Raw genomic sequence first — 10,684 nt, forward strand, 5'->3', positions numbered from 1 at the left:
AGACACCCACTTGGACTTAAAAGCTATAGGGATGGTCCTGTAACTATAAAGCCCTTTATAAATAACTATCTTTAGGGGTAGGTGCACACGATGCAGAGTACCTGCGGGTTGGATGCTGCGTACTTATACAGTGTCAAACCCGCATTGGCCATTTCAAGAAATCTCATGTCCTCTATGTGTCCAGAGACCCCCACTGAGACGGACATGCGGATCATCTCTCCAGACCGCAGCACATGAATTTCTACCATCTCTACAAGAGAAGTTTCACCTACAGAATGTATTGGACGCAGTAAATCCGCACGGTTCAGAGATCACATGTGTTACAGGGTCCTTCTCCAATACCACACAATCAACAGAGCGAGGGAAGTGTGAACAATCCCAAGAACCTTTATTATAGGAAAAACTAAAAGGTCCATAAACAATCCACCACACTGAGGATACAATAGTCCACGAATGCAGTTCAGTAACAGGATAAAATGTCCAAGGAGATGAGAGTCCAATAATCCAGTAGACACCGAGGATAAAAAAAATCCATATGCTTCCCTTTCTCTCTGACGTGCTGTGTTCACTCCATCCTCGCCACACAGGGACTTCCCAACTCCTGTCCTCCCCAGCCCCCTCCTTATGTCCAGGGGTAGTCAAGACAGGTTGGGGTGGTTTTCAGGCCTCCCAGACCAGACAAAGGTGCCTCGGGGATTAAGGCACTACAGGGGGTCATCAAGAGGCATAGATACAGTCAGGCTGCAGACAGTAAAGGTACCGTCACACTCAGCGACGCTCAGCGATATAGACAACGAGCCAACCTAAACTAGATCGCTGGAGCGTTGCTGTTTAGGTCGCTGTAGAGACGTAAAACACAGCAACTCCAGAACGATGCAGGAGCGATCCAGTGACGTAACGGCGACTCACTTCTCGTTCTCGCTGGTTGTTAGCTCCATGTCAAACAGCCGGAGTGTACCGATCCGACACACATCTAGGGGCCCTATGCTCGTTGCTGGCGTCATTGCTTTTGATGTCAAACATGACGATACACGCCGACCTGGAGAAGAAATAAAGTTCTGGACTTCTAGCTCCGACCAGCGATGGCACAGCGGGATCCAGATCGCTGCTGTGTGTCAACCACAATGAGATCGCTATCCAGGACGCTGCAACGTCACGGATTGTTGTCGTTCTCTTTGCAAAGTTGCTGAGTTAGACGGTACCTTTAGGGAGCTAATTCAATTATCAGCCTTTTGGAAGGTAATTGAGACTCTAGACAATATGGGGAATAAAAACAAGGAATGATACAGGGCAACAAGAGAACACTATGAAAATCAGTAAAATATAAATATACGCAAAATGATATCCACATTACATATCACACCATCACAAACTGAACCCCATCATAATAAGTGAGCACGCCATAAGGTCTACACAGACCTCTGGCCTGCTCACTTTAGTCCACATTGCTCAATCGTTTATAGTTCCTTGTACAGTGGCAGGGGTAGGTCGGCCTAGGGAGCCTATGGTTCTTCTTGTCGAGAGTCCATCGGCGTTCTGGTGTTGGCTTCCCAACTTGTATTGGATGGAGAAGCTGTAGGGTTGTAAGGACAAGCTCCACCGCAGCAATCTTCCATTGTCCCCTGATACGCGGTTCAGCCATGTGAGGGGGTTGTGGTCTAAGAATTGTAAAGTCTCTGCCATGCAAGTATAGCTGCAATTTTTTTAGCGCCCATATGATGGCAAGAAACTCCTTTTCAATAGTGGCATAGGCAACTTCCCGATCTAGTAGTTTCCAACTGGCAAAAGAAACAGGATGTTCTTCTCCGGCTGCGTTAACTTGGCTAAGTACTGCCCCAATCCCAAAGGTGGATGCATCTGTCTGCACGAGGAACCTGAGCTTATAATCAGGGGCAGCCAAGACAAGAGCAGTGATTACGGCGGTCTATAACGCTGAAAAGGCATCCTCTCATGCAGTCGTCCACATCACATTCCTCGGCATGTTCTTGAAGGTCAGGTCGGTTAGGGGCTTGGCCAAGGTGCAACTCTGATGCGGTTCGTTGTGGTTGTTCCCCCGTGAGGTCCGGATGACGTAGTGCTTGAAGGGCCTGTAGTAGGGTGACTGCTCCCACAAATTAGCACTGTAACTCCCCAATGTCGTTCCCAAGGAGGATATCTGCAGGAAGTCCTCCCATAACTCCAATCCAACAGAGTTTTTCTCCATAACCATAATCCAAACGCATATATATTTGCGGGCATCTCCCGCCAGGACAATGGGAATTCCCGGACCCTGGGGAATTGCCTCGGATCGAACCACACGGGGGTTAGTGATAGTCAGGAATGACCCCGTGTCTCTAAATCCTGACACTTTGTATCCATCAATTAAGACATCCTGCAGGTGGCATTGCCGTTGCTCTGGGTAGCTAAAGGACAAAGGCCGGAGTCCGTACACTCCAGGAGGGGTATCTATGGTGCCGTGGTCGTTGGTCCACTCTGGTGGGGGTGGTGGTAGCTCTTCCTCAGGCGGGATGGAGTGCACAAGATGCACTGGACGAGGTGGGGCTGCGTAGGGCTCCCTCCGAATCCTTGAGGGACAGCCAGACTGCAAGTGTCCAGGTTGCCCACACCCATAACATTCTCTCTGTGATACCCCTAGGTCATGGTCGGAACCGTTGGGGCCCAGGATTGTGAGGCATGATTGTCATCGGCTTGCGACTAGGTGGAAGGACAGATATAATCGAAGGGGGACGGGGCACGGGAGCAGGCCGTGGTTCATTGTCCAGAAGCCTCCTCTATTGCGGTCGGATAGTAAGGGCTTCATCGGCCAGGGCTGCAGCTCTATCCACGGTACACGGCGTGCGCTCCTGGACCCATTCCAGTACCTCTGTGGGGCACTTGGCAAGAAATTGTTCTATAAGGAACGCCAGTATAACATCTTCCACAGTAAAGGAGTTTTCTGCTTCCAGCCATCTCCGACATGCCTGGGACATTTTATGTGCATACATCCTAAACGATCCCCCCGTGGTGTATGGGAGGTCTCGGAACTTGGCCCTATATGAATCTGGAGTGATAGCATGGTAATCCAGGATAGTCCGCTTTACAATGTTATAATCCCGATTCCGCTGTGAGTCAGTGGTTTGGTAAGCCTCCACCACGCTTCCATTCAGGAGTCCCACTAACAAACGCATCCAGCCAGAGTGGGGCACCTCCATCACAGCACATGCTGCTCAAAGTCCTTCAAGAACCCCTCCACATCTCCGGAAGCCTCATCAAATGGCTTAAACTCTGTCCGGGTGATCCGTACAGGCTCACAGATCGTTGGGTTTACACTCCACATTGCATTACTCTCTCTTTCAAGCTCCATTGCATCTGGTCTCTGCTGTGCCCGGCGGGCAGCCTTCTCCTTATACTCTTGAGAGACGCCTGGGCCCAGAACGGCCATCTCTTTTTCGTACCACACCAACCACTGGCTTTTTGGGGTGGGGATCCCTGTCTCCAGTGCTTGTCCTACAGCCATGTGGGAGGAGGTGGTCGGGCTAGCACCCACCAGTAGGTCAATTAAGGCTTCTTTAGTCAGTCCCTGGGAGTTCTGGGCCAGGTCTCTGGCTCTCCTGTAAACTGGATACAGTCCAATTTCTGTACTCACTCTGTGGGTGGTTCTCCATTGGGTTACACTGTGTTGATTCCATTGCTGCCACCAGTTGTCATGGGGTCCTTCTCCGATACCACACAATCAACAGAGCGAGGGAAGTGTGAACAATCCCAAGACCTTTATTATAGGCAAAACTAAAAGGTCCACAAGCAATCCACCACACTGAGGATACAGTAGTCCAGAACACGAATGCAGTTTAGTGACAGGATAAAATGTCCAAGGAGATGAGTGTCCAATAATCCAGCAGACAGAGGATATAAAAAAAAAAAAAAATTGTTATGCTTCCCTTTCTCCCTGACGTTCTGTGTTCACTCCGTCCTCACCACACAGGAACTGACTTGCCAGCTCCTGTCCTCCCTAGCCCCCTCCTTATGTCCAGGGGTAGTCAGACAGGTTAGGGTTGTAAAGTGCCTCGGGGATTAAGGCACTACAGGGCATCATCAAGAGGCACAGATACAGTCAGGCTGCAGACAGTAAGTGAGCTAATTCAATTATCAGCCTTTTGGAAGGTAAGTGAGACTCTAGACAATATGGGGAATACACGGAATGATACAAGGCAACAAGAGAACATTATGAAAATCCGTAAAATATACCGTAAATCTACACAAAATGATACCCACATAACATATCACACCATCACAACATGCAAATTCACCTGCGTTCAATAGACGGCAGCAGGTTTCAAAGCGCTGCTAGTTCCGGATAGTCTGCACTCGGGCTAAAGGTACCGTCACACTAGACGATATCGCTAGCGATCCGTGACGTTGCAGCTTTCTCGCTAGCGATATCGTCCAGTGTGACAGGCAGCAGCGATCAGGCCCCTGCTGTGCTGTCGCTGGTCGGGGAAGAAAGTCCAGAACTTTATTTGGTCGCTGGACTCCCCGCAGACATTGCTGAATCGGCGTGTGTGACACCGATTCAGCGATGTCTTCGCTGGTAACCAGGGTAAACATCGGGTAACTAAGCGCAGGGCCGCGCTTAGTAACCCGATGTTTACCCTGGTTACCATCGTTAAAGTAAAAAAAAAACAAACACTACATACTTACCTACAGCCGTCTGTCCTCCGGCGCTGTGCTCTGCACTCCTCCTGTACTGGCTGTGAGCGTCGGTCAGCCGGAAAGCAGAGCGGTGACGTCACCGCTCTGCTTTCCGGCCGCTGTGCTTACACAGACAGTACAGGAGGAGTGCAGAGCACAGCGCCGGAGGACAGACGGCTGTAGGTAAGTATGTAGTGTTTGTTTTTTTTTACTTTAACGATGGTAACCAGGGTAAACATCGGGTTACTAAGCGCGGCCCTGCGCTTAGTTACCCGATGTTTACCCTGGTTACCGGCATCGTTGGTCGCTGGAGAGCGGTCTGTGTGACAGCTCTCCAGCGACGCTGCAGCGATCCGGATCGTTGTCTGTATCGCTGCAGCGTCGCTAAGTGTGACGGTACCTTAAGTCTTAACCACTTTTGTAACTAGCATTTATTAAATTCCCTACACTTCTCCCTATCCTGCCATTTCTTTATATGCATTTCTTTTATCTTCTCATCTTATGACTTTTAGTTTGAGAGGAGTCTCAGGCTGTACAGTGCTGCTCACCGTTACTGACACCACTTCATTTTCTTCCATAGACTGTACAATATCTTCAGAAATAAATTGAAATGTACCAAGGTTATATCCTCAGGATTTTTTAATTAGTGATGTAAAGTAATATAACCATAAAACATTGTTTTCAACTTACATGTTTAGTCTGTTTCTTCTTTGCAATTGTAACATCATGTGCAGCAATAAAGGCACCCCTAATTAATACTAAGACATTTCACCCTAAAATCTCTTGATAATTCTCTGATTTCATGATTCCTGTGATACTGTCAAGGCCTCCAATAACAGATGCAGCAAAGCAACCGCACAACATTATGGATCCTCCACCATGCTTATCTGTTGGTAGGGTGTACTTTTCCTTTTAAGCTTCTTTGCACTGTCTGTAAACAAACTGTTGCATTGCATTGCCAAAAAGCCCTATTTTTGTTTCATCTGTCCACAGAACATTTTCCAAGCAGGATTGTGGTTTGTCAAGGTACCCTTTGGCAAAGACTGTTTCTTTTTATATCTTTTCTTCAGCAACTGTCATTTCCTTCCCCCATAAAGCACTGCTTGATTTAGTGTGTGGCGTATGGTATGGTTGAAACCATTACCCCAGATTGTTCCAGGTTGGCCTTCAGGTCTTTGAATGTAGACGTAGCAGTTCTGATGTCATTAAACAGCTTATCTTCCCCATTGTGACAATGTGACGTGGCCTACCATGTGGCTTTTTAAAACACTGAAATCATCATTCATTGGCAAATTCATGCAACATTGAGCACCGACCATTAATTACAGTTGATTCATTTGTGATTTATCACAGGCTAGTGAAAATGTGTTTTCATACTAATTTAAAGTTAAGGGTGCCAATACCAGCGTCACAGCAAGCTTTAGGTTTTTCCATTTTTCCCTCCCATTGGTTTTTATTTTAAATTATTGTTTATCATTTGCTCTTTTGTATTTAACATGAGTGCTCTATACAAAAAAACTTTCACTTGATTCATTTTTTTTTTTCAGGAGATATTCCACATTATGTACTTAAACTTCATGGGTGCTAATAACGACGAGCAGGACTGTAACAGGAGGCTGGCACTGCACTCCATTCCCTCTATCTCCCTTCCTAAAACAAAAAAAAGTCATCAGAGGGCAGTGCTGCAGTTACTTTCCACAGCTACTGTTACCGCTGTCCTCTGATGATATCCTGGTTTAATAGACGTGATTGAGAAGTGACCACATCTTCAGTGGCCATCACAGTCACTGCTTCTAACAATGCAGTCACTTACCCTGAAATTAATCATCATCAGGGGTTGCTGATAAAAGAAGTGTGAGTGACAGGCCGAAGTGCTGCTCCCCAGCTTCTATCACCACCCTCAATTGAATCATCACCAGGAGGCAGCGCTACGGTCACTCACCTTGCTTCTATAACCGTTCCCTGATGACAACTCATTTCAGGGAAAGAGACTGTGGTATTAGAAGCAGTGACTGACGGCGACTGTGGTCCTCTACTAAAGCAGGATGTAAGCAGAAGACAGTAGTTTTTGTAAGTGATCGCAGCGCCGCCACCTGATGACGTCCTGTTTCAGAAGGGGTGATAGAAGCTCCAGAGAAGCGAGTGCAGTGCCAGCTTCCTGTGATGTCCCATTTGAGACTCCACACAAACTGGCAGGAAATGGCAGGATAGGGAGAAGTGTGGGGAGTTTAATAACAATATATATATATATATATATATATATATATATATATATATATATATATATACACACACACACACACACACACAGTACAGAGCGAAAGTTTGGACACACCTCATTTATAGATTTTTCTGTATTTTCATGACTATGAAAATTGTAAATTCACACTGGAGGCATCAAAACTATGAATTAACATGTGGAATTATATACTTAACAAAAAAGTGTGAAACAACTGAAAATATGTCTCATATTCTAGGGTCTTCAAAGTAGCCACCTTTTGCTTTGATGACTGCTTTGCACACTCTTGGCATTCTCTTCATGATTTTTAAGAGGTGGGACCGCCCCTGGGTGAGTATAATCTAACCTGTTTTTCTTACCTTTCAGGTTACATCAGGGACTTATTTTGTAGCATTACAGAATGCTGTAGATAAGCCCTTGATGCCGATGGCCTTATCTCATATACGATTTTTGGGGTGACAGGTTCCCTTTAATGCCTTGGTGAATGAGTGCTCTGAGAATCTCTCAGTGAGCTGATGGAGACTTTAACTTTTTTTTTTTATATATTTTTCTAAGCTCCTCTCTGCTAACTTATGACTACAAACCACATCTCAGTACAGATAAACTTTCACTAGGTCATAAATAAGCTCAGAGAATCTTAGTATAAGGGCTCACTCACACCAGCGAATACATCAGCCCATGATTTATCGGCAAGCTCTCGAACCGATGTTATTCACTGGGGCAGTGCTGATGAGCGATTTTTTTTTCACTGACCGAATCGGTCAGTGAAAAAAAGATTTCACTGTGAAATCGAATGCTGTTCACCCAATCAAGTCTATGGGTGCATGGTAACCATCACACTGCACTGCGATGACATATGAGTGCAGTCACCCATCAGCTGTTATTGGTGTCGGCAGGCCCCAGCCAGAAGTCCTCACTTGCCGAGCTGCTCCGTCTTCTGATAATGGCAGCCGCAGGGTACTGCACATCTGCCTCCTATTGATTTGAATAGGAGCCGGTTGTATAGTACCAATCCTTGGCGGCTATCAGAACATAGAGCAGCTCGGAAATAAGTACTTCCGGACACCAATAACAGCTGATTAGCGGGGTTCCCGGGTGTTGGACCCCGACCGATCAGACATGAATGAAGTATCTTAAGGATGCGGGCACAGACCCATCGGTGGCACTACAGGTGGCGGTATGTGGGCACAGACCCATCGGTGGCACTACAGGTGGCGGTATGTGGGCACAGACCCATCGGTGGCACTACAGGTGGCAGTATGTGGGCACAGACCCATCGGTGGCACTACAGGTGGCAGTATGTGGGCACAGACCCATCGGTGGCACTACAGGTGGCAGTATGTGGGCACAGACCCATCGGTGGCACTACAGGTGGCAGTATGTGGGCACAGACCCACCGGTGGCACTACAGGTGGCGGTATGTGGGCACAGACCCACCGGTGGCACTACAGGTGGCGGTATGTGGGCACAGACCCATCGGTGGCACTACAGGTGGCAGTATGTGGGCACAGACCCATCGGTGGCACTACAGGTGGCGGTATGTGGGCACAGACCCATCGGTGGCACTACAGGTGGCCGTATGTGGGCACAGACCCATCGGTGGCACTACAGGTGGCGGTATGTGGGCACAGACCCATCGGTGGCACTACAGGTGGCGGTATGTGGGCACAGACCCATCGGTGGCACTACAGGTGGCGGTATGTGGGCACAGACCCATCGGTGGCACTACAGGTGGCAGTATGTGGGCACAGACCCATCGGTGGCACTACAGGTGGCAGTATGTGGGCACAGACCCATCGGTGGCACTACAGGTGGCGGTATGTGGGCACAGACCCATCGGTGGCACTACAGGTGGCGGTATGCGGGCACAGACCCATCAGTGGCACTACAGGTGGCGGTATGCGGGCACAGACCCACCGGTGGCACTACAGGTGGCGGTATGTGGGCACAGACCCATCAGTGGCACTACAGGTGGCGGTATGCGGGCACAGACCCACCGGTGGCACTACAGGTGGCGGTATGTGGGCACAGACCCACCGGTGGCACTACAGGTGGCGGTATGTGGGCACAGACCCATCGGTGGCACTACAGGTGGCGGTATGTGGGCACAGACCCACCGGTGGCACTACAGGTGGCGGTATGTGGGCAGAGACCCACCGGTGGCACTACAGGTGGCGGTATGTGGGCACAGACCCATCGGTGGCACTACAGGTGGCGGTATGTGGGCACAGACCCATCGGTGGCACTACAGGTGGCGGTATGTGGGCACAGACCCATCGGTGGCACTACAGGTGGCGGTATGTGGGCACAGACCCACCGGTGGCACTACAGGTGGCGGTATGTGGGCACAGACCCACCGGTGGCACTGCGGCTGCAGTCACACTGAGGTAACATCCAGCACATCACCTGCAGGCGGCACATGTGCCAGCGCTCATTAGTAAGTGCCCCTCACAGGCAGAGGCCGGGGCACTCTGAGGGGCAGTGGTTACGGTACATGGCTCCATACTCCGGGCCTGGCTGACAGCCTGTATCCCCGCAGCGCCCTCACAGACGCCAGCCCGGGGCACGGGGCCGCACAGCCCGAGGACAGAGGCCTACACATGTGTGCTGGGCATGGGCCGGTGAGGAGCTGCCGGCTCCGGAGGGAAGCACGGGAAGACTCCGGCCTCAGAGCGCCAGCTGCCCCGGGAGGAGGGAGGAGGAGAGGCGTGCGGCCGGTACCTGTCACACGGGCCCTGGGAGTCCTCCGGGGGAGATCATCAGCTGTCACCGACGCCGCTCACTCAGCTGCCATTACCTGGGATGCCGGCCGCTACCATCCGCTCTGCTCATGGAGGGGGGAGCAGGCACATTTACTTACTGCACCACCAGCCGGATAGGTCTCTTTCCCTGCACCGGGACAGACTAAGGCCCTCACTATTCCCCGCCAATCACCGGCAAGGAGTCGGTCTAAAAAGTGGGAGTACGTGCGCAGATGGGGGCTGCCGGATCTACCGTCCCCCTGTCTGCGCAGTAGACTGGTCCGAGGTACGGGAGCTGCGGAGGCTCAAGCGGCCTCGGGTCCATGCCCTGATGACAAGCAGGAAAGGGGAAGCCCGTGGTGGGCGGCGAGTGCACGGACTGTGGGGAGCAGAGGCACCGCCAGGGGGAGCATGTCCGCCCGAGAGCGCAATGCTGTCTGCGGCGGATAATAAAGCTACCAGGGTTTGAATCACCTCACAGAAGTAAAGTCTGTGACCGCTGATGAGGAGTGACAAGGCCGGCACAGTGTGTACAGGGTCAGACAGGACAAGGCCGGCACAGTGTGTACAGGGTCAGACAGGAAAAGGACAGGACAAGGCCGGCACAGTGTGTACAGGGTCAGACAGGACAAGGCCGGCACAGTGTGTACAGGGTCAGCAGGGAAAGGCCGGCACAGTGTGTACAGGGTCAGCAGGGAAAGGCCGGCACAGTGTGTACAGGGTCAGCAGGGAAAGGCCGGCACAGTGTGTACAGGGTCAGACAGGAAAAGGACAGGACAAGGCCGGCACAGTGTGTACAGGGTCAGACAGGACAAGGCCGGCACAGTGTGTACAGGGTCAGACAGGACAAGGCCGGCACAGTGTGTACAGGGTCAGACAGGACAATGCCGGCACAGTGTGTACAGGGTCAGCAGGGAAAGGCCGGCACAGTGTGTACAGGGTCAGACAGGGAAAGGCCGGCACAGTGTGTACAGGGTCAGACAGGAAAAGGACAGGACAAGGCCGGCACACTGTGTACAGGGTCAGACAGGGAAAG

At 50.6% G+C, this 10,684-nt stretch overlaps 1 protein-coding gene across 1 annotated transcript in view; it reads right to left on the reverse strand.

Annotated features, from left to right (window-relative positions):
• The window catches only part of CUL2 (cullin 2), a 95,340-nt gene extending 85,336 nt beyond the window's left edge, over positions 1 to 10,004 (reverse strand). Inside the window, exon 1 of the mRNA XM_069729686.1 lies at positions 9,629 to 10,004. The gene's annotated coding sequence lies outside the window, so the exon portion shown is untranslated. The remainder of the gene's footprint in view (positions 1 to 9,628) is intronic.
• Positions 10,005 to 10,684: the final 680 nt, after the last annotated feature.

This window comes from Ranitomeya imitator, chromosome 6 (genome assembly GCF_032444005.1).
Source record: "Ranitomeya imitator isolate aRanImi1 chromosome 6, aRanImi1.pri, whole genome shotgun sequence".
Lineage (NCBI taxonomy): Eukaryota > Metazoa > Chordata > Amphibia > Anura > Dendrobatidae > Ranitomeya > Ranitomeya imitator.